This window comes from Leptidea sinapis, chromosome 34 (genome assembly GCF_905404315.1).
Source record: "Leptidea sinapis chromosome 34, ilLepSina1.1, whole genome shotgun sequence".
NCBI lineage: Eukaryota > Metazoa > Arthropoda > Insecta > Lepidoptera > Pieridae > Leptidea > Leptidea sinapis.
Window position 1 is genome coordinate 8,310,726 of NC_066298.1, and position 19,801 is coordinate 8,330,526.

Below are 19,801 nucleotides of genomic sequence, written 5' to 3' on the forward strand. Positions count from 1 at the left end.
TTTTCTCCTTCTTTCTCTTAAGCACACATTACTTCCTGCTTTGCTGTTATATTATTATTGTAAAAGAGATTATATTATGGTTATTACTTAGTAGCCGTTAAATATACGATGTACAAAATAATTTTATATTGTTAAGTTCATTTTCCCGCCACGAGCTCAGAATTTTATGTTAAACTAACTTGTACCCACGACTTGGTATCTATGGAATTTTGCATGAGGTCCAGACTCTAGAGGGATATGTATAACACTGCATGTAATTTATATAAGAATTTAAGGATAAAATTCACATTTTTATTTAATAAAAATTGCAAAAATATTTGCCATTTATCGTTACATTAATTTTAGTTAATTATTGCATATGTTGTGCTCGCAATTGTACCATCAAATTTTAGACCTAATAATCATTTGTCTGTGTTCTTTTACTCTTCCCAATTCTAATTCTTTCTCATAATTCAACTAATTATGTTTTTATGTTACATTGTATATGAAAATTAATAAAATTAAGCGTTATTTTACGGGTTACCCCAATGGGTAGCCACAAATATATATCGAAATTATATAAATAAATAAAATATTAAAACGAGCTTTATTGTACCTATACATATATTTAAAACACTAGATATTTTCTTTAAATCTATGTTAATTAAAATATGAAAACTACCTATAAAAAGTTAGGTTTTACCTAACTTCTTACCGTCAATGGCAGTAAAAGCCTTCTTAAAGTTTCTCCATCCATCTATCCCTGGCTTCTCTCTGCCAATGGCTTCCCGCAACGTTTACCACGTGCTTACCACGCCGTCTTCCCATTTCCTTAGTCTTATGTCTCGAGGAACCCAATTTGTGACTGCTTGAGACCACCGATTTGTTTTAAAAGCAATTATATAGCAATAATTTAAATGTTTTGTTATACATGATAACCTTTAGTCAAGGTATCTTCAGGAGCTGTTGACTTATCAAACACTGGAACGAGAGTACTGGTACTCTGTCGATGTGATTTTGTGAAACTTAGCGGAATCAACATAAAAAGTTCACATTTATGACATTTCACGTATATATACATATATATATTAATTGTTCATTTATTTATAATTATTGTAAAAAGGTTACACGAGACATAATAATAAAAATGTATCTGAAAACCAACGGTTACGGTTACGGTAAAACTCAAAACATTTAGAAGTATCTAAACTTAGAAGATCTCTTAAAGGTTAAATTTAAGTTATCTGAGGCGTGTGCTTAGCTGACTTCCATTGATGTTGTACAAACTTAATTAGTAACTTCCCTTTGTTTATCTTTCCGTCTGCTTACTGTCAATTATCTCGAATAGATTGTGTTTCAGTGTATTTTTAACTGACTTTAATTATAGGTTGGAAACCTTTTGCTTTGAAATAAGACTGGTAATTTCAAAACTCTGTGCTACGACTTTGTAAATTGTAAAATTAACATTTTCAATAGCTGCTTTCATCTGAAGAAAGAAAAATATTTTGAGTTTTAGACTGCTACAAGTATTGTAGCTTCGTAAGTAAGTACAATATTGTTATTACAAAACTCTAGACAAAGACTTCGTAACTGGTAAACTTTAGTTAGCGCATTAATTTTTTAGGAAGTATTTACGGAAATATTAAAATTTTCTTTACAACGACCTATATTTTTTTTTATAAAAAAAAATATATTATCATCCTCATTTTGAAGTTGAGGAAGAAATTTGAATATAAAAATTACAACTCAACAATCAATGATTGAAAAAAATGCGCTTTGAACTGTTCCCTCTGCGTGCACTGAAGTTGACTGGAATAGTACCTAATGGTTGCTTGGTTTTACGTAAATACAATTTCTTTTAAAAAATTATCAAAAATTTTATTTGCTGTTGAAACACAGGGCACAGCTAATATTCCATATAATGTCAATTTTACTGTGATTGTTCAAGTCGGCCGCGTAAAAGGTTAGTTACGCTATTTTTGGCATTGAGGGTTAGTTAGTTACTTCAGCTGGCTGTTTAGGCACTTAGACTCTTGATTAAGCCATTGTGCCTATTCATTCGTCTTCTTACTCCATCTTCAAATTGCTACAGGCATCTGGAATCGATATGCTGGAGATCGGAGGATTTGTTGGGTCACTCTCCTGCATTCAATAAACACATGTTTATCGTTTGTTCTGCCTCCGTGAATCCTTTGGATAAACAATCGTCTATCATACCTATGGTAGATAGATATTTGTTTCAGGGACAGTGGCCGGTAACAGCACCTATGATTCTGTCCCTGTGTAGTCTGATTAGGTTCCGGGCAAACCTCTCTGATGACACCGGAAATATATTTTATGTGCCAACAATGTAGAAATCCTAATGTAAATTTAACTTCTATTTTATGGTTTTAATCTTAGCTTCCAATGTTAATGCTTAGCTATCGAGTCTAACTCACTCGAGTTAAATTTAAATATCTCGTCCGTGAAGTTAATCTGAGGTTAAGATCTATTTCACTGTGAAGATAATGTAATTAATTATGTATTCAGGCATTTTTCGACACCAGTTTCATGGCGTGGAATATGATGATATGGTTTATTAAATTCAGGGACTTTGGAAGTTACGTTGGAATAACTGTACCTATTGTTAATTCATACGTTCTTTGTAATAAATGCAGTATTACTCATGTCACTCTGAGATATAAGTTTTATCCTCAGTAGCCCAGGAACTTCACTATCTCACCGTAGTTGGTGAAATTTGCTCAAACCGATACAGAATTAATAATAGTTCTTGCAAACTACTACTTAGCTGGCACCCTGTTTCTACTACTGCTTTCTAGCAGTCTCTCAACGGTGTAAATAGAGTGTGAAATAAAGAAAAATTTGCAAGTATTAGGAATCAACGTATGAGATTTAATTACGATGGGAAGACTACAGCAACTGTCAACTCCAAATGTCACGAGGGTCTGCTGAAAACTGATGTTGTGTTGGGGTCTTCTGCATTAACAACAATGTAGTGATTAGCTCCTTTTAGGAGGGAATCACATGGCACACAGTTCTTTTTTTTAATTCTATAAATTATCGTACTTATTTCATTGAATTTAATATTTTAAAATTGTAATTAATATTGTTACTTGAAGGTGTGTACTTTTTGTTGCTTATAAAGTCTTTTCAATTCTATTCTTCTTGTCTAACCATATCACACTAAAGATAAAATCCCAATTAAACAAATTCAGTACTAAACTAGTAAAGAGGAAAGTTCTCTCGAAAGATGATTAAAAAATTAATTAACGTTATATCTTAAAAAAATTATGATTTACGTTTGTAGTACGACCTGTGGCGAACTCTAGTAAACATTGTTAGTAGAGTTCGCCTTCATATGGAACGTGAGTTTCGCATAAAAAACAAATAGAAATAATGTACATATAACTTTTATATCATATCTGCGTACAGTACTCGCAGAGTTAAGTAATAAGTGATAATCCCACGTTTTTTTTTTAATTTAAAATGAACAAAGAGTAACCTTACCTTCACACGTTTCCGTGGGTGTTATAAATTATCTTTACCTTACAAACTATTCATATATTAATGATTTTTACTAAGTAAGCTGTACAGCCATCTTTGGATTCGATTTAAATATGTTTAGATAATATATTTATTACGGATTTTATTCTATAAAGTCTATAAATTTTACACGCAAATTCATATACATAATCCTTATTTTTTAAACTGAAATGAAATATTTTACATCTTTGATGCTATTTTATCATGCTCTATAACTTTTGGAGGTATTACTTACGTACATACAAGTGGACACCCGCGAGTATACCCACATTGAAATGTGTTTGTCTAAAGAAACACGACTCAAAAAAAAGGTGTGTAAGTGTGTGTACGCACGTAAGAAGTTATACTTCTTTGACGTAAAAAAAAAACAAAAATCCGTAAACCTAAATTATTCCTCATGCTGTTTTACGTTTATAGAAATAACAATAATGTAATAAAGAAGCTATTAAATACAGCCAATCAAAATATTATTATACCGCATAATTTAGTCAAATGAGTTTATTTAATTTTCATTATATTATTTTTATACAAATATAAGGCACCACTTTTCATGGCATTCACAATACTTGAGAATACCTCCTTACGCTTTAAGTTTAAGCCACGCCAATGCAAATTCAATATATTTTGAATTTATTTACTTCAGTAGCTTAAATGTGAACTGAATGCGTTACCAAACACAAAGAGTTTTATAACAACTGTATGAATAACGTGTGTGGAATAATTAGTAGCGAGAAATTACTGTTCATAATAATATTATCTTCACGCATTATCTCTTACGCGGTGACATAAGAAAAGTGCGAAATATTCCGATTATTACACTCTCATGTTACGACTTATAATTATGAAAAAACCAGTCAAGTGTGAGTTGGATACGAGTATGAAAGGGTTCCGCTCCATTGAAGAAGATATGTTTTTTTTTAATTAACTGAACCTGCATGCTTAATATTCATTTGGTAGGTACGAAATTTTGTCCTCGATACCCCAAGAGTTATCCTCCAAAACCATATCTCAATTCTCGCGTCGTTCACTTTCCAGTATGCTTCAGGTATCTGTGGCTTAGAAAAAAAGCGGGAATAATTAATTTCGTAAGAGCAGTATTAACGTAACAAAAAATTGCACAATATCGCAAAGTGCAAATGTTAATTTGTTTATATTTAGGACAACAATCATCTAACCGTGTGTTTCCGGGATGATACGACATGGGTACCTTCAAAACAAGCGCGTATTAAAGACCGGCAACGCTCCTGTTGTTCTTCTGGTGTTGCATGAGAATGTGGGCAACGGTGATCACTTTAAACCAGTGACCCGTACGCATGTTTGTACTCTTTTCCATAAAAAAATAACCAACGATAACTTCGTTACAAAGACTACGATGTCTGCATGTCTAACATATTATATCTGATATAATACCATATTATGCCAACTAGCTGACCCGGTAAACGTTGTTTTGTCATATAAATTAATAAAAAAAAATCAATGAAAATATTTTTGGGGTATTACAAATAAATAACTACCGATACATAGATATAGAATTTTATAATTTTTTTATGAAATGATTTTGATGGAGCCTTTTCGGAGGAGTATGGCAACTAACATTGTGACAAGAGAAGTTTATATATACATATAGATAATAAAAATAATGTGAATATAAACAAAGTTGTCGAATACTTAAAAAAAATTCCAAAAGTATTGAATAAGCCAAGGAACCCTTAGCGAGTCCGACTCTCTGTTGGCTTTCTTATCAGTTATCTTCAAGCATCAGGAACAGTCTCAGACGGAGGACGAAACATAATATAATATCTTTAGGCTGCTCTGTCCGTAATAATTTATTTAATATCATATAACACCATAACACTCAGACGAGAAAAATATATAAATATGTCGTGGCAGGAAAATTATGAACTCTTTGCAAAGACGTGTTTCATTAAAAAGAGTGCCATGATTTGGATAATAACATTACTTTTACCACAGTACACCAAATACAGCCTCAGAATGAAAAAGTATTAAAAATTAAATGAGTAAACGAAATTTAACTTCTTCGATGTAAAAGATAATATCAATGATGTTATCAATATCGATAAAGTGACATATGTTATCTGACATGTGAAAGCAGAATTTATTGGATTGCGTCACATCACTGCGCTAGTGTTGGGAAACTATAAATTATTTCTACGTTTTTAGAATGATTTCATATTATTAATACTAGTATATTCACACGATTGGGTTTGTTTTCGAATCGGCTTCTTTTTTTTCCATTTATTGTTCAAAACAAAGCATACATTAAAATTTCTACATCTAAATACCACGAAAACCTCTAAAGGGTTTCTCTGGGTAAGTTGCCGCTTCTGTTTTATTGTGTTGTTTTTTCTTCTTTGTTTTTCTTCGTCTTCGCTTCCTGAAGTTACTGTAGCAATTAATATTCGTTGAAATTGGATTTTAGCCTTACGCGAGTTCGAAGGGGAAGTTAACTTGTTATTTGCATAAATATTGGATGTGTGAGTCATATAGATAATTGATACACCATACATACATTATGGTACTGTGATTCATTGCAAATGATGTAACACAGATCCTGAGTATATTACACACAATACGCGAAACAAAGATTCATGGTATTATAATACAAAGTGATGGTTTTAAAAATGTGAAATGTGCATAAAAATGTGGCAATTCTGGAAGAACACAACTCATTCTAAGTTTTCTTTTCACTTTCCAAGTCCAATCGGTATTCTATTGCTTTTTTTATATTCAGGCAAACAGGCAATAATTATATAAAATTTTTTTTTGATTCGGTATTGTTTAATTACATGCAATAAATATCCAATATTCGTTTTAAGTTTGTTAAGATTCTAATATAATAATATTTTATATAGAAATTATTTGGTTACTGAATAAAGTAAAATTTAAGCAAAATATATTGGATAATAATTAGCACATAATATTTCAAATAAACAAAAAGATCCAAATCGGCTCAGTAACTACAACCTTTCGAGGTAACTAACATTCATAATATACGTAAAGAAAAAACCTCCTTTTTTAATACGTTAGATTAAAAAAAAAGAAAATCCTATAAAATGTTAAGTTATATATTTACAGCAGTATGAGTATATATGTATAACAGTGTAATGTTTTGGTTGGAATTAATTATTCAAAATAATGCACTGACCGAGGAAAATTAATTGTAATTTCCGATCGGTATAAATTATTAGTTTAATTACGTCCATCCAACTGGCTTACATAACATGTTAATATTATGGATATCTTTGACAGATATAGGCGTCTTAATTAATTAGTTATTAAGGAAACGGTTTATTCACAATATAATGAGTTTGATGTACCTATTAAAATTGACTTGTAAGAACATAGTTATAAGTGTCATTGGGTAAAATACGTTTGATTTGTTTATCATTTTCTTAATGGAATAAAAAAACAATGAGTTTCAAAGTTATTTAACTTTGAAACTCTTTATTTTATGAAAATAAGGGACGAGACGAGCAGGACGTTCAGCTGATGGTAATTGATACGCCCTGCCCATTACAATGCAGTGCCGCTCAGCGACAACTTCTGAGCGACACTACAACTGCGCTCGTCACCTTGAGACATAAGATGTTAAGTCTCATTTGCCCAGTAATTTCACTAGCTACGGCACCCTTCAGACCGAAACACAGTAATGCTTACACATTACTGTTTCACGGCAGAAATACTGCTGTACATACAGTTTCATTTGAATTGGGCCTACGGTTGTCGAATTTAAGTTTTACGCCTAAGTTGATTTGTTTTATTGAGTTGTTTGGATTTATATATCCGACGACTTTTGCTCTTGTGTTTTATAATTTTAAGTATTGACTATTTACCTATGTGGGTGGTCCCTAAGAAAATCAATAAATAAGTCAACAACACAATATTATAAAGTTTCGATAGATTGAAAACAATGACAATGTTTGATTTAATTCAATGTATTCAGTAGAGTTCTTTAAAATTTCACATTCTAGTCATAATACTGCCACTGGGTCGCAGTCGCTTTTGATTTGATCCGAGAAACTAGGTAATGACAAATCTTCCCACGTGTTTAAAAATAAAACTAATAAATTCCACGTGACGTCATAATAACGAGCGTGGAAGCGGTAACGATATCACATAGCGGATACAGTTACTTGTTTATTTTCAACGGCGTAATAAGCGGGCTTTTAACATGTCTCGCTATGACCAACTAATGAGTAGCTACTGTGAGGAACAGGTTCATATTCACTGGTTTCTTACAAATTTTTCTCTGGGAACGAAGAAATGGTCTGATCAATGCTACGTGGTTAACTCTGCCGATAAAAGTAGATTATTATGTAGTTTTAGTTGTAATCACTGGATGCCTTATTCCCGGTCCGACATGATTTCGGTACTTTTAATCTGAGAGCATACGTCCACCTCAAAGACCGACAGCGTGTCCGTGTGACTGATTTTACCTTTCTGTCAGGAAACCTTATAGCATAAGGCGCACATTCGGCATAATGAAGAGTACTGTACCCATCATTCTTAAAAGCCGTCAACGCTCCTGTGATTACACTGATATTGCAAGAGAACGGTGATCACTTTACACTAGGTGACCCGTACGCTCGTTTGTCCTCCTTTACCATAAAAAATAATCTGGGGGCAGACAACGCGGAGAGCTTTTACTGATCAAAATTCAAATCATCTCCAATCCAATCTATACTTTGGCATTGCATAGAGATGTGGGCTATCTCTGGATCTTCTATCGTATATATCTCGTATTGCTCAGAGTTGTTCAGGGTAATACCAGCAGATTTCACCACCGTAGGTACATTACATTAAAGTCGCTATTCCAAGAAATCGCTAAAATAGCGCACAAGTGAAACCATATCTCAATGGTTTATATAAACCTTATATTTTCATAATAAATAATAATTTTATATCTACAGAATATGAGAAGAAAATTCATTTTTTCTTTACATATCCATTTTTTATAGACAGTGCGAAAAAATCAGCAATATACCCCTTACTTTTACTGTTGAAGCCATACAAATCATTCAATCTAGATAAAAATTGTACGAATGTTTATTAATTGTACACCAATACTATTTAACATAACATAGTTTTGTAAAGAAAATTGTATTATGTTTGTAGTAAATCAAAAATGCTTCTAATTTTGAATGAAAACTATGGCCATCTTGTGCGAGAGAGGTAACCTAGCTCCGTTCGATTCCTCAAGACCATCGGCGCGGTCCCCAGCCTTAAAGTGCGGTTTTACACCCGCATCACGTTGATGTGGCATTCCACAATCGCACGGTTCATTAGAATTTTTTGCCTCGCACAGCCTTTTTCGGGTTGCTGTTAATGTCAAGCTTAGTGTGATATCTATAAAGCGTATTTAGACTTTAGTCAGACTTATTCACGTAAAACATACCTTTTTTTTATGAAAATAAGGGACTAGACGAGCAGGACGTTCAGCTGATGGTAATTGATATGCCCTGCCCTTTACAATGCAGTGCCGCTCAGGGTTCTTGAAAAACCTCAAAAATTCTGAGCGGCACTACAATTGCGTTCGCCACCTTGATACATAAAATGTTAAGTCTCATTTGCCCAGTAATTTCACTAGCTACGGCGCCCTTCAGACCGAAACACATGAATGTTTACACATTATTGTTTAACGGCAGAAATAGGCGCCGTTGTGGTATCCATATTCTAACCGGCATCCTGTGCAAAGGAGCCTCCCACTGGTACGTGTAAGCTAAGTATAAGTTTAGCATAATCTTTTATTTACTTTTTATAGTCATTTGACAGCTGAAATTATATTCAGCTTTATACACAGCCAAATACAAAAGTTAAGTTCGCGTTTTATCATTATCAGTAAAGTTTTACTTAAGTAAATTCTGAGCAAAGTCTCAGATCACAACCTTAGAGTATGTTCCCACTTTAAGGGCCGGCAACATAACATATTCTCATAACTGGTGTTAAATTCAAATTCAAATATTTTCATTCAAAATAGGATATGATGTCACTTTCAATAGAAAGTCAAAAGCTCCCATCCATTCCAAAAAGTATGCCTCAGACTTGAGAAGAAACGGGCGCAAGAAACTCATTGTTAATTGCTAATGGTTATGACTTATTTTAAAAAGACCGTTTTTATTCATTAAATCCACCAAAATTTAAACAAAACACACTTTAATGTATTAGAAATTAGAATGCGTTTTATTACAACTGAGTTGAAACATCAGATTTTTGAAAATAAGTATATATTACTAGCTTTTATCCGCGACTTCGTCCGCGTGGTATTACTTTGGGAAGCATTTTAAATTTTTAGGAATACTTTACAAATAATACGTAATAACGTTAATACAAATACGAATTGCTTATTTTAATACAATTTGCTAAACTACTTTTGAACTTCCATCTCCTATTACAAACCCTCCTAATATTAGTAGGGATTCAAGTGAAACTTCTTTTGGGACGGTGTGAAACGAAAAACTGTTAAGAATACTGTACTGTATAAAAAAACTACATTTATAGAAACCGTATTCAAAAACTCAAAAGTATTAAATAACTTAATAGAGATTTAATTTGCGACATCCCTTATGCAAATCTTGTACCTTCAATATAAATAAAATAAATTTATTAGAATCACGAAAATCAGATCATAAATCTCAGCGTAATCGGTGTACATACATAAAAAAATACCAATCGAATTGCGAATCTCCTCCTTTTCGAAGTCAGTTAAAATACGGACTCAGCATACCATGGAGACCAGTCTACTGTCTTCTACATTCTTGAATATACTTGCACTAAGTGAAGAAGAGAGAGAGAAACGTTAAAATATTGTTGTTGTTTATTCACTTTGAAAAAATTTATATGTATTTTGAAGAACGTGTTAAGGTGCGCTCAGTACCTTATTTTGTATTGCTATGTTACGCTTGGTAGGGTAAAATCAACTAAGGGAGACTCGCTTGGTGAGCATAGACGTTTCGTTGTCTTTGCAGATCAAGTTGTCAAGTTGTCGAGTCAGATTGTTATTAAGTTTAGCGCCATTTATTCTCTCAGAGGTCGATATATGGCAAACAGATGGGTTGTGGAAATGTTAAGAAAGTGTTTTATTTTAATGTGTTATACTAATAATTAGTTAATAAAATAAATTACGTTACCAAATACAATAACTATACCTGTATTATTAATATTTTAACAGATCAATTCCAAATTAGTCGACACCAATACACAGATTACCAATTATTAAGTATATTTCCAAAAAAAAAACACAGCACGATTTTTTAAATTTTCAAATCTGGAACACTATTCACGATAAAGTTCTAATAAAAATGGCCGCCACACGTCGCGCTCCGCTGATGCGCAAATTAATACTGTGAATACTGAATTGTGATGTGTGATGTCAAGGAAATTATTGTCTTATACAGTATTCACTAATTAGACCAAAGCCACAGTAGACATATGTACGTCTACTGTGCCTAAGCAGTAACTTATGATTGTTAAGTTATAGTTAAACCAACAAACCAATTTACAAGTTAGACGAGGACCTTACTAGTGAGAGGCTCCTTTGCACAGGATGCCGGCTAGATTATGGGTACTACAAAGGCGCTTTTTTCTGCCGTGAAGCAGTAAAGTGTAAGCATTATTGTGTTTCGGCCTGAAGGGCGTCGTAGCTAGTTTAATTACTGGACAAATGAGACTTAACATGTTATGTCTCAAGATGACGAGTACAATTGTAGTGCCGCTCAAAATCTTTAGGTTTTTCAAAAATTCTGAGCGGCACTGCGTTGTAATGGGCAGGGCGTATTAATTACCATCAGCTGGTCCTGCTCGTGTCATCGCTTATTATCATAAAAAAAGTTAACTTAAACAAGATAACTTAGCTATTAAATGTGACAAGGAAATTTGATACAAGCAATACAATTCCAAACATTTTGTACAGCACACAATATCACTAAACACAAACCACATTGCGGTGTCAATGCCCCAAATATTAGATACAATATACTCTTCGATTTGATGAAATATGTTTCCCCAAGTCGTACCTATGTTACATAATATACCCTCTTATTCATAATAGTCTGCTAACTTAAAGCATTGCTAATTCTCACTCTGTTTTCTTCTATTGGCTTAAGTCAGAATGAGAAAAAACACTCCTTAGCGGCTGTTTAAGGTTAGCGGACCATTATGAATAAGGGGGATAGTATTTAGGAGCTGCGGATTTCATGCATTGACAATTAATATCGAGATTCAAACATAGGCTTACGGCCGTTTTCAATAACCTATCTATCCTTAGTTTAACTTACTAGAGGTAGACAAATGTATCCTTTTACGCTTCCTTACATTTCAATAACCTATCGCCAAAACTATCGCTGCAAATCTATCTATCTAGGCAAAGGCAAGGGCATTGCCTTGCCTTTGCCTTAGCGGCCGTTCCCAATATACTATCTACAGATAGAGATAAATTACTACCTTCTACTGTCAGTTATTACCTGTCAATAATTTGAAGCTATCCAAATATACCCGATAAGTCATTCTTATCGGCTTATATTGGGACGCGTGAATTGCAATATCCATACAAACTTCTATCACTGGTAAGCTATACGTCGTCCCATTGACAGACAGCGTGTACGGATAAGGTGAGTTATATTCGATAAGTTTATTGGGACAGTAAAGTCAACAATAGTTACGATTCTTATCTCAAGTAAGAGATAGACTGAATATTGGGCACGGCCGTTAATGTATCGGTAGCTAGAGATACGTTATTGAAAACGGCCGTTAGAATATACGAACTTTTTTTTAATGAAAATAAGGGATGAAACGATCAAGATGTTACGCCGATGGTAGCTGATACGCCTTGCCCATTACAATGCAGTGCCGCTCAGGATTCATATGTTTATATTTTATATTTTTAGCAAACATTTATACAAATTATCTTGCCCCAAACTAAGTATAGCCTGTACTATGGGTAACGATATATTTAATACAATATACTTATTTAAACATACATAAATACATATAAACATCCATGACTCGGAAACAAACATTCATATTCATCATATATATGATTGCACCTACCGGGATTCGAACCCGGGACCTCTGGCTTAGAAGTCAGGGTCACTAACCATTCGGCTCTATGGGTGGTCATATAGACCTTAGATCATTTATTCGTCTAGATAGACTATGACAGCTGTGAAAAATGTCAAAAGATAGAATTTAGAACTACCCTCTATTTTGAGAAATTCCCGCACGCTAACACAAAGTTTAATACAAATCGCGAGAAAGACGTAGCTTGTGACGCAAACTAAACAAATATTGCTGGCCTCTTCTCATCGGTTGTCTAACAGTAAGAGACTATCTATACGTAGAAATTCAGAGATACAGGAAGATGGAAAAGAAAAGCGAATGTATTGTAACTGTAATCGATTTTGATTGAAAAGTATATAGTAGTACGTATTATTAATACTTAACCGGCAAACGCACACATTGATAAAATCAAAATTGGTCAAGCATTATCGAGCTGTCCGATCGCCTATACGCTAACTTATGTTTATGGATTGAAACATTAATCGCTTATTTAATTATTAAGAATGTGAAAGTTTACAGGAGACACAGTTTGGCGAGTCAACATCTCCTGAGGATGCCTCGTGTAGAGGCGAAACAGATGTCGAATTGTTTGAAGACGAATATTGGTGGAATTAACTCAAGAAAACTCAAAACATTTGGATAATTATGGATTTCCGCGAAATTTGTACTTCAATAAATTTTTATTTATTTTTTATTTTTTAATAATGGTTGTGAAATTTGAAATCATTGACTAGGACGTATATTTTATGTTAATTCAAAACATTTATGAATGTGAAAGTCCATACATTTTACCACCACTTTGGAAGTTGAGGCTAAATGAGCAATGATTTTTTTAAATTATTTTATACCTATATATATTATATACTTACACCACAGAGGTTATTTGAACCATGAAGCTTGAGGAAAAAATAGACGCCAGCCAACACTGAAATATGTCTTCGTGAGGACGGATAATTTGATCTTGTCTGACTCGCTAGAGACGCACTTTCTCATTACTTAGTTATGCTAGCTGTCATGTCTCGTTAGAGAAACATGAATCTCGAAATAACAGATAATTTTAAAATATCTTCCCATAGCGGGTTGCTTTAAGATAAGCTTCAGGAAAAAAAATATATTCCAAATGAAAACTTTTCTTATGGAGTTTGGCGAGAAACCTTCAGCTCATGTTTTGCAACACCACAACAATCACAGGAGCGCTGCGCGCCATTTTAGTAGGCTTCCGTGCTTTTTAGAGTTCCGTAGATAAATGGCAAAAAACGGAACACTTATAGATTCGTCATGTCTGTCTGTCTGTCCGTGTATGTCACAGCCACTTTTTTTGAAAATTATAAAAACTATACCTACTGTTGAAACTTGGTCAGTCGAATACATCTACTGTGAACCGCATTAACATTTTCACACAAAAATAAAAACAATTAATTTTGAGGGTTCCCCAAACCAACTTAAATCAAAAAATTTTTTCATCAAACCCATACGTGTGGGGTTTCTATGGATAGGTCTTCAAAAATGTTATTGAGGTTTCTTTTATCATTTTTTTTAACTAAATACTTTGTGCGAGAGACACTTCTAAAGTGGTAAAATGTGTCCCCCCCACCTGAAACGTCTAAAATAAGAGAATGATAAAACTAAAAAATATATGTATGTATAAGTACATGTATTACCAAACTTCCACCGAAAGTTGGTTTGAACGAGGTCTGGTAAGTAGTTTTTTTAATACGTATAAATGATGAGAGCTCATTTGCACTGTATGATTTTTGGCAAAGATTTTTTGCCTTTTCGATTTAAATAATTTAATATAATTTTTCCTTTCTATATAACTTTTATATTTTGTTACTTGCACCTGGCTGCTTTTTATTTGAAGGTACCCCATGCCATTTGAACTTGGAAATACCGCGCAATGAAACTCATTGCAAACTTTGGTTGTACTTCGAAGAAAGTTCCTTGTAACCGCACTATGAAGAAGCGCCAGGAGCAAGGGTTGATTTAAAATATTTTTATTGTAAATTGGTAATGAAATCACTAAATGAAAGTCAAAAACTATTACTCTTTCGAAAATGTCTCAGAACTGAGAAGAACGGGCGCAAGAAACGAGATAAGATAATAACTGAATTAAAACTAACGAAATCTAAAAAGCGCGCTAAAGACTGACTTCAAAATACCAGTTAAACTCCTTGCGGAACATCTAGAGTTGAGATTGAGTAGAGAACACAGTATGGCTCCAAATTCAATGCATATATTCGTGGCTATGAGTAAAACGTTCCTATGTAGATATATGGGAGCAATAATATATCTCGTTTTCCATTAGAACATTAGATAAGGTTCATATAACAGATTACCATGATCTAGTTGGTCGCGTAATGCATCACTGATTGCATCCATTCCCATCGAAGGTCGGCCCTGAGATGACATTCCCTTTTATGTGCTACGACTGTTACAATACTGGATCAACTTGTATCTTGGATGCGTTGAATATCTAAGATGGCGCGTCTTAAATAACAAAGGAACGATTTTATTGCAGTTTCTTTTAGTAACGGTTTGCATATTTTATTTAAAAAAAAGTGTGTGTGTACTTAAGTATGCACGCAAGAAGTTATACTTAAAGAAGTAGGCCAAAGGGCCTAACGAAGCAAAAATCATTAAACTGATTTATTCCTCGTGCTACGTTACTAGAAAGAACAATTTTGTAAAAATCTTGCAAATATGGCTTTGAAAATTATTTATTAAATAATGAATACGGTTGTAGGGGCTTGAACCCTATGCCTGTCCTAATAATGGATGAAGAAACCAAAAAAAAAAAAACGAATGAAGCAAACATCAGAAAATTTTAGGAACCCACTTCAACCTATTACTTTTGCTAAATGCGCATACTGTGCAGTGCCAAAGAAAAACAAAAAAAACTTGTTACTTTTGTGTTAAAGTGATGCGCGCGCATCTTAAAATTTCAGTCTCATTATTTTTAAATAACGCGCCTAAAGAAGTATAACTTCAAAAACTCGGTGTGGGCCATGACACATGTGAAAACATCGTGTAAGCGAGGCTAATAATACAAAATACTAAATAAGCAGGTATTAAATGGATTAGCAAAGAATGAGTTCTTAAAAAAGGTAATATTATTAATTATCTATCATGTACCTACCTATTATTTGAAGTTAACTAGGTGACTCGTATGAATATTTCGTACGCAATAATTAAATCGTCATACCGAAAAAATATTAAGAAAACGTATCTAGATTAGGCATTCTAAATTAATCTATAGACTATGCGTGTCATCTTAAATTAACAATACAAGAGATTAGTTGGCTACAAGTCTATTATTTATAACATTAATTTTGTACATTTTGCGAAAGCGGTATAAAAATATAAAATGATTTGAACAGCACATTCAAACTACATACTCTTACATTTAACGGTTGCAGTAGGGATCTTGCCAATACGGCTGACTTGGATGCTTCTTATCATAATATTTTTCTTTGTTCACAAAATCGGCATATATTATTTATATATCGACATGTCTCATATTAGAGAAAACTTTAGCCGATTTTGCCGCACGACTAAAATCTAACATATAAAAATAGATAACACAATTGTCATGCAAATCTCAAAATGGCTGCCCCATGGACGTCCAGTGAAACGGTGAGTATACTCAAAAATTACATTGATTGTTGAGCGTTTAATGATTTTTTCACATTTTTCTTAAAGGCCTGCTTGAACTTATTCCATTCCTCCTGATCTTGTACCTCTAAAAAACGTGGGAACAGCCTTATATGTATACCTCTGTCTGTCTGTACAGACCTTTATACCCAGGATCGCATGCCAAAAGAATGATTAATTTATTAAAAAAAAATAAGTTCCTACGTTTGTTTCCAATTTACCTGGAACCAATTAAAACATACAGTTATTTCTAGAAGGAACTTGTGATCAAGTAGAGGTATAATCTTGTCTCTTTTTGACAATAACATAGCACACTTAATCACCGATTACGTATTGAGCATCGACAGGATCAGAGGTATAGTACAAGGATATAAATCAATCGGAAAATCGTGATTTCTTATATTAAAATGAACGCAAACCCACGCCCCTAAGCGCCTATATTATATCAATAGCAATGTACAGTTTAGTGTTTAAATAATTTTCTATAAGGCATAAAGTTTTATTGAAAGTTTAATTGCATGGAACCTTCTACTTATTTAAAGTGTTTAAAGCATTAATTGATGAAAATTGTTATTCATTTTCACAGATTTTCCTACAGACATCATCATCATCATCAGAATTGTTTTACAATAATCACATAATCATAGAATTAAAGCTACATTATTGGGTTATATTATTGCAATATACAATAATCGTAGTATAGCTAAACTTTCAAGTGCTTTGAGGGACTTAGGGCGGATTCGACCAAACACACGAGGATAACTATACGGGGTTAATTTTTACTCTTTGAATTTATCCCTTCGATAGTTTTCTTTCCGTTTTTCCCATATTTATTTTTATTACTATAAGTCGGTTTTATTGTTTAAAAGTGAATGACGAACGAAGAGTAAACGAATGTATAAAACGACAAAAATCTATGTTCTTTCCTCGCTTTCGTTCTACTATATTGTTTCTTCTAACAGGACATGAATTGCTATAACAATTCTATTTTGTAGGATAATAGAGTTAAATTTCAAATGATGACAGCTTCCTTCTATTCTATTCTTAATATTGTGGCTTTTGTGGAAAGATCACCACGACAGCTTCTTTATTTTTATTCGACTTCTAGGTGACAAGTGACATCTTAGCTCTGAGCACTGTTAGATTGTGTCAATTTAAACTTTTATACCGTCGTCAACATCGTCCATTTTAATATTTACTCGCGTATAGTTATATTATTCTTAGATTAGTGGTTGGTAAAATGCAAAATTAGCTTTACTCTTAGAATAGCAGTAGTAAGTCGCGAGTAAAAACTTACTCTTGTTTGGTCGAATCCGCCCTTAGAAATCACTAAGCCCCTCGTCACTTGTGTCTGTTCTCCACTGTCGCAGTCATTTGGTTTAGTTAATCACTTACACACGCAGTCTAGACATTAAAATTTAATTAATTTCGAACTAGATTTATGTTTAATAAGATGGTAAGCCACCGCTGGCAGTTGAGCTCCTAAATTATCAGTGGCGTGCATATGATATGCAGGCAATTAGGCAGTGCCTTACTTGTTATGAACCTTAATAAATATAGCACTAGTGTTAAAGTTCATTTACTACCTACGGTAGTCAGTCTACAGATTGCATGTACGAAACAGCAGCGTTTCATACAAATAATGTCATACTATCGGACTAAAACGCAATTACAACTAGTTCTACAGTTCCTACCTTGCTAGAAAACCATTGCACGCCCCTGTATAATATATAATATAATGTTGACACACTTTTTACACAAATTATCTTGCCAAGTTAAGCATATATAGCCTGTGTTATGGGTTACAAGACAATGATATATTTAATGCAATATACTTAATTAAACATACATAAATTCATATAAAAATACATACATACATTAAAACATCCATGACTCGGAAACAAATATATATAGTATATAGAATGTGCTCTATATTTAATTGTAATTTCATTGGTATAGATTTATTTAATACACGTAGGAATTGTTTTGTGAAGAATGTGAAGTAAGAAGAAACATACCAACAGGTTATTTGGATGTTTTCTTAAATATTTTGTTATTATAGAAATGGTTAATCATTTATACACACGTTCCGTTTTCACAATTTTAGTGATAAGTATAAAATGAAGGTCTTAGTGAGAAATATTTAAGGTTATAATTGCATAGTTTTTTTTCTTTGTATTTTCATAACTCATTGTAACCGTTTTTCTCCAAATAAATAAATAGATAAGAACGCTAATTGTTACTGAAGCTGTGAAAGTTATTTAATTGATGATAAGAATTACACAGATATAAGTTTTGAGAAAATATATGACTTTGTGGCCCTAATCATAGGATACGAATAATTGCATTAATGCGAAGAGTAAGCAGAAAACACGCAAACAAAGTGTTTTTAGACAAGTTTTTTGGTGAAAATATAGCATTTCGAGCTATGAACACTACTTAATCCTGTTACACATATCCTTAAGTCTTATTTGTAGGTTATATTTAACACTCCAGAGCCTTTTTGAACTACCACTTTTCCTTGCAGTTAAACAAGTTTTTTGGCATGGCATGACGCATTATTTTAGTACAACTCTCAGAAAAGTTATTCTTATAGCTTGTACATTTTTGTGTAGGTATATTTAATCAGATTAGTGACGAATAACGAGGATCGTAAGCATATAAACTGTTTTCGACGCAAGAATTTTGTAAACTCATATCGCTCAAGGTCGCTGGCATTTAGTGTCGCCTTAAAGTCGAAAATTGTGCTTACAAATTGTCTAGAGCAATATTCGTCCGAACAAATTACTGGCGAATTGAAAGGCATGCAAGTCCCCCTTAATTGACGGCCTTCAAAACACATGTGTGCCACAGACACTCATGCTTTAAATCCGTTGGATCGTAACTGTAAGTGCAATATGTATCCATAAACATTAATGTACATTCTCTTTCATTTAAAGCTAATTAATCAACTTAACTATCCATTCATTAAGGCTTGCTCTTTTACTCTCGTAACCATTACGTACTTTTGTCTCTGTATGCCATATATGGAGCGTGTTATAGTGTTTTTATAAAGATTAAGTGAACGGTTGGCTTCACCGTTTTACCGGTATTTGTTTATATTGGTTTTTACGTCAGGCCTCTTCCATTCTTAGAGTTAGAATCTTTTTTGATTTTTTTATGAAAATAAGGGACGAGCCGAGCGGGCAATGCAGTGCCGCTCAGGATTCTGTAAAAATCCGAAACGTCTGAGCGGCACTACAAGTGCGCTGGTCTCCTTGAGACGTAAGATGTTAAGCATCATTTGCCCAGTGATTTCACTAGCTACAGCGCCCTTCAGACCGAAACACAGTAATCTTTACACATTACTGCTTCACGGCAGAAATAGGCGCCGTTGTGGGTATTATCTAGCCGGCATCCTGTGCAAAGGACTCTCCCATTGGTAAATAATTACAACTGGTGTCTTCAATGTCTAATGATAAAATTTCGTTCAAGTGATACGTGATTACCGAAAGTGGATTCCTTTTTTTTATAGAAGAGCACACACAACCGTACGGACCACCTGATGATAACA

At 33.4% G+C, this 19,801-nt stretch overlaps 1 protein-coding gene across 3 annotated transcripts in view; it reads right to left on the minus strand.

The window, feature by feature from the left end:
* The window catches only part of LOC126975037 (uncharacterized), a 119,383-nt gene that overhangs the window by 77,660 nt on the left and 21,922 nt on the right, over window positions 1-19,801 (minus strand). Inside the window, exon 1 of one of the 3 annotated variants that reach the window (XM_050822820.1) lies at window positions 10,689-10,845. The exons of the other annotated variants lie outside the window; for them this stretch is intronic. The gene's annotated coding sequence lies outside the window, so the exon portion shown is untranslated. Of the gene's footprint in view, window positions 1-10,688; window positions 10,846-19,801 lie in introns of those variants that run through there. 3 annotated transcript variants of the gene reach the window in all.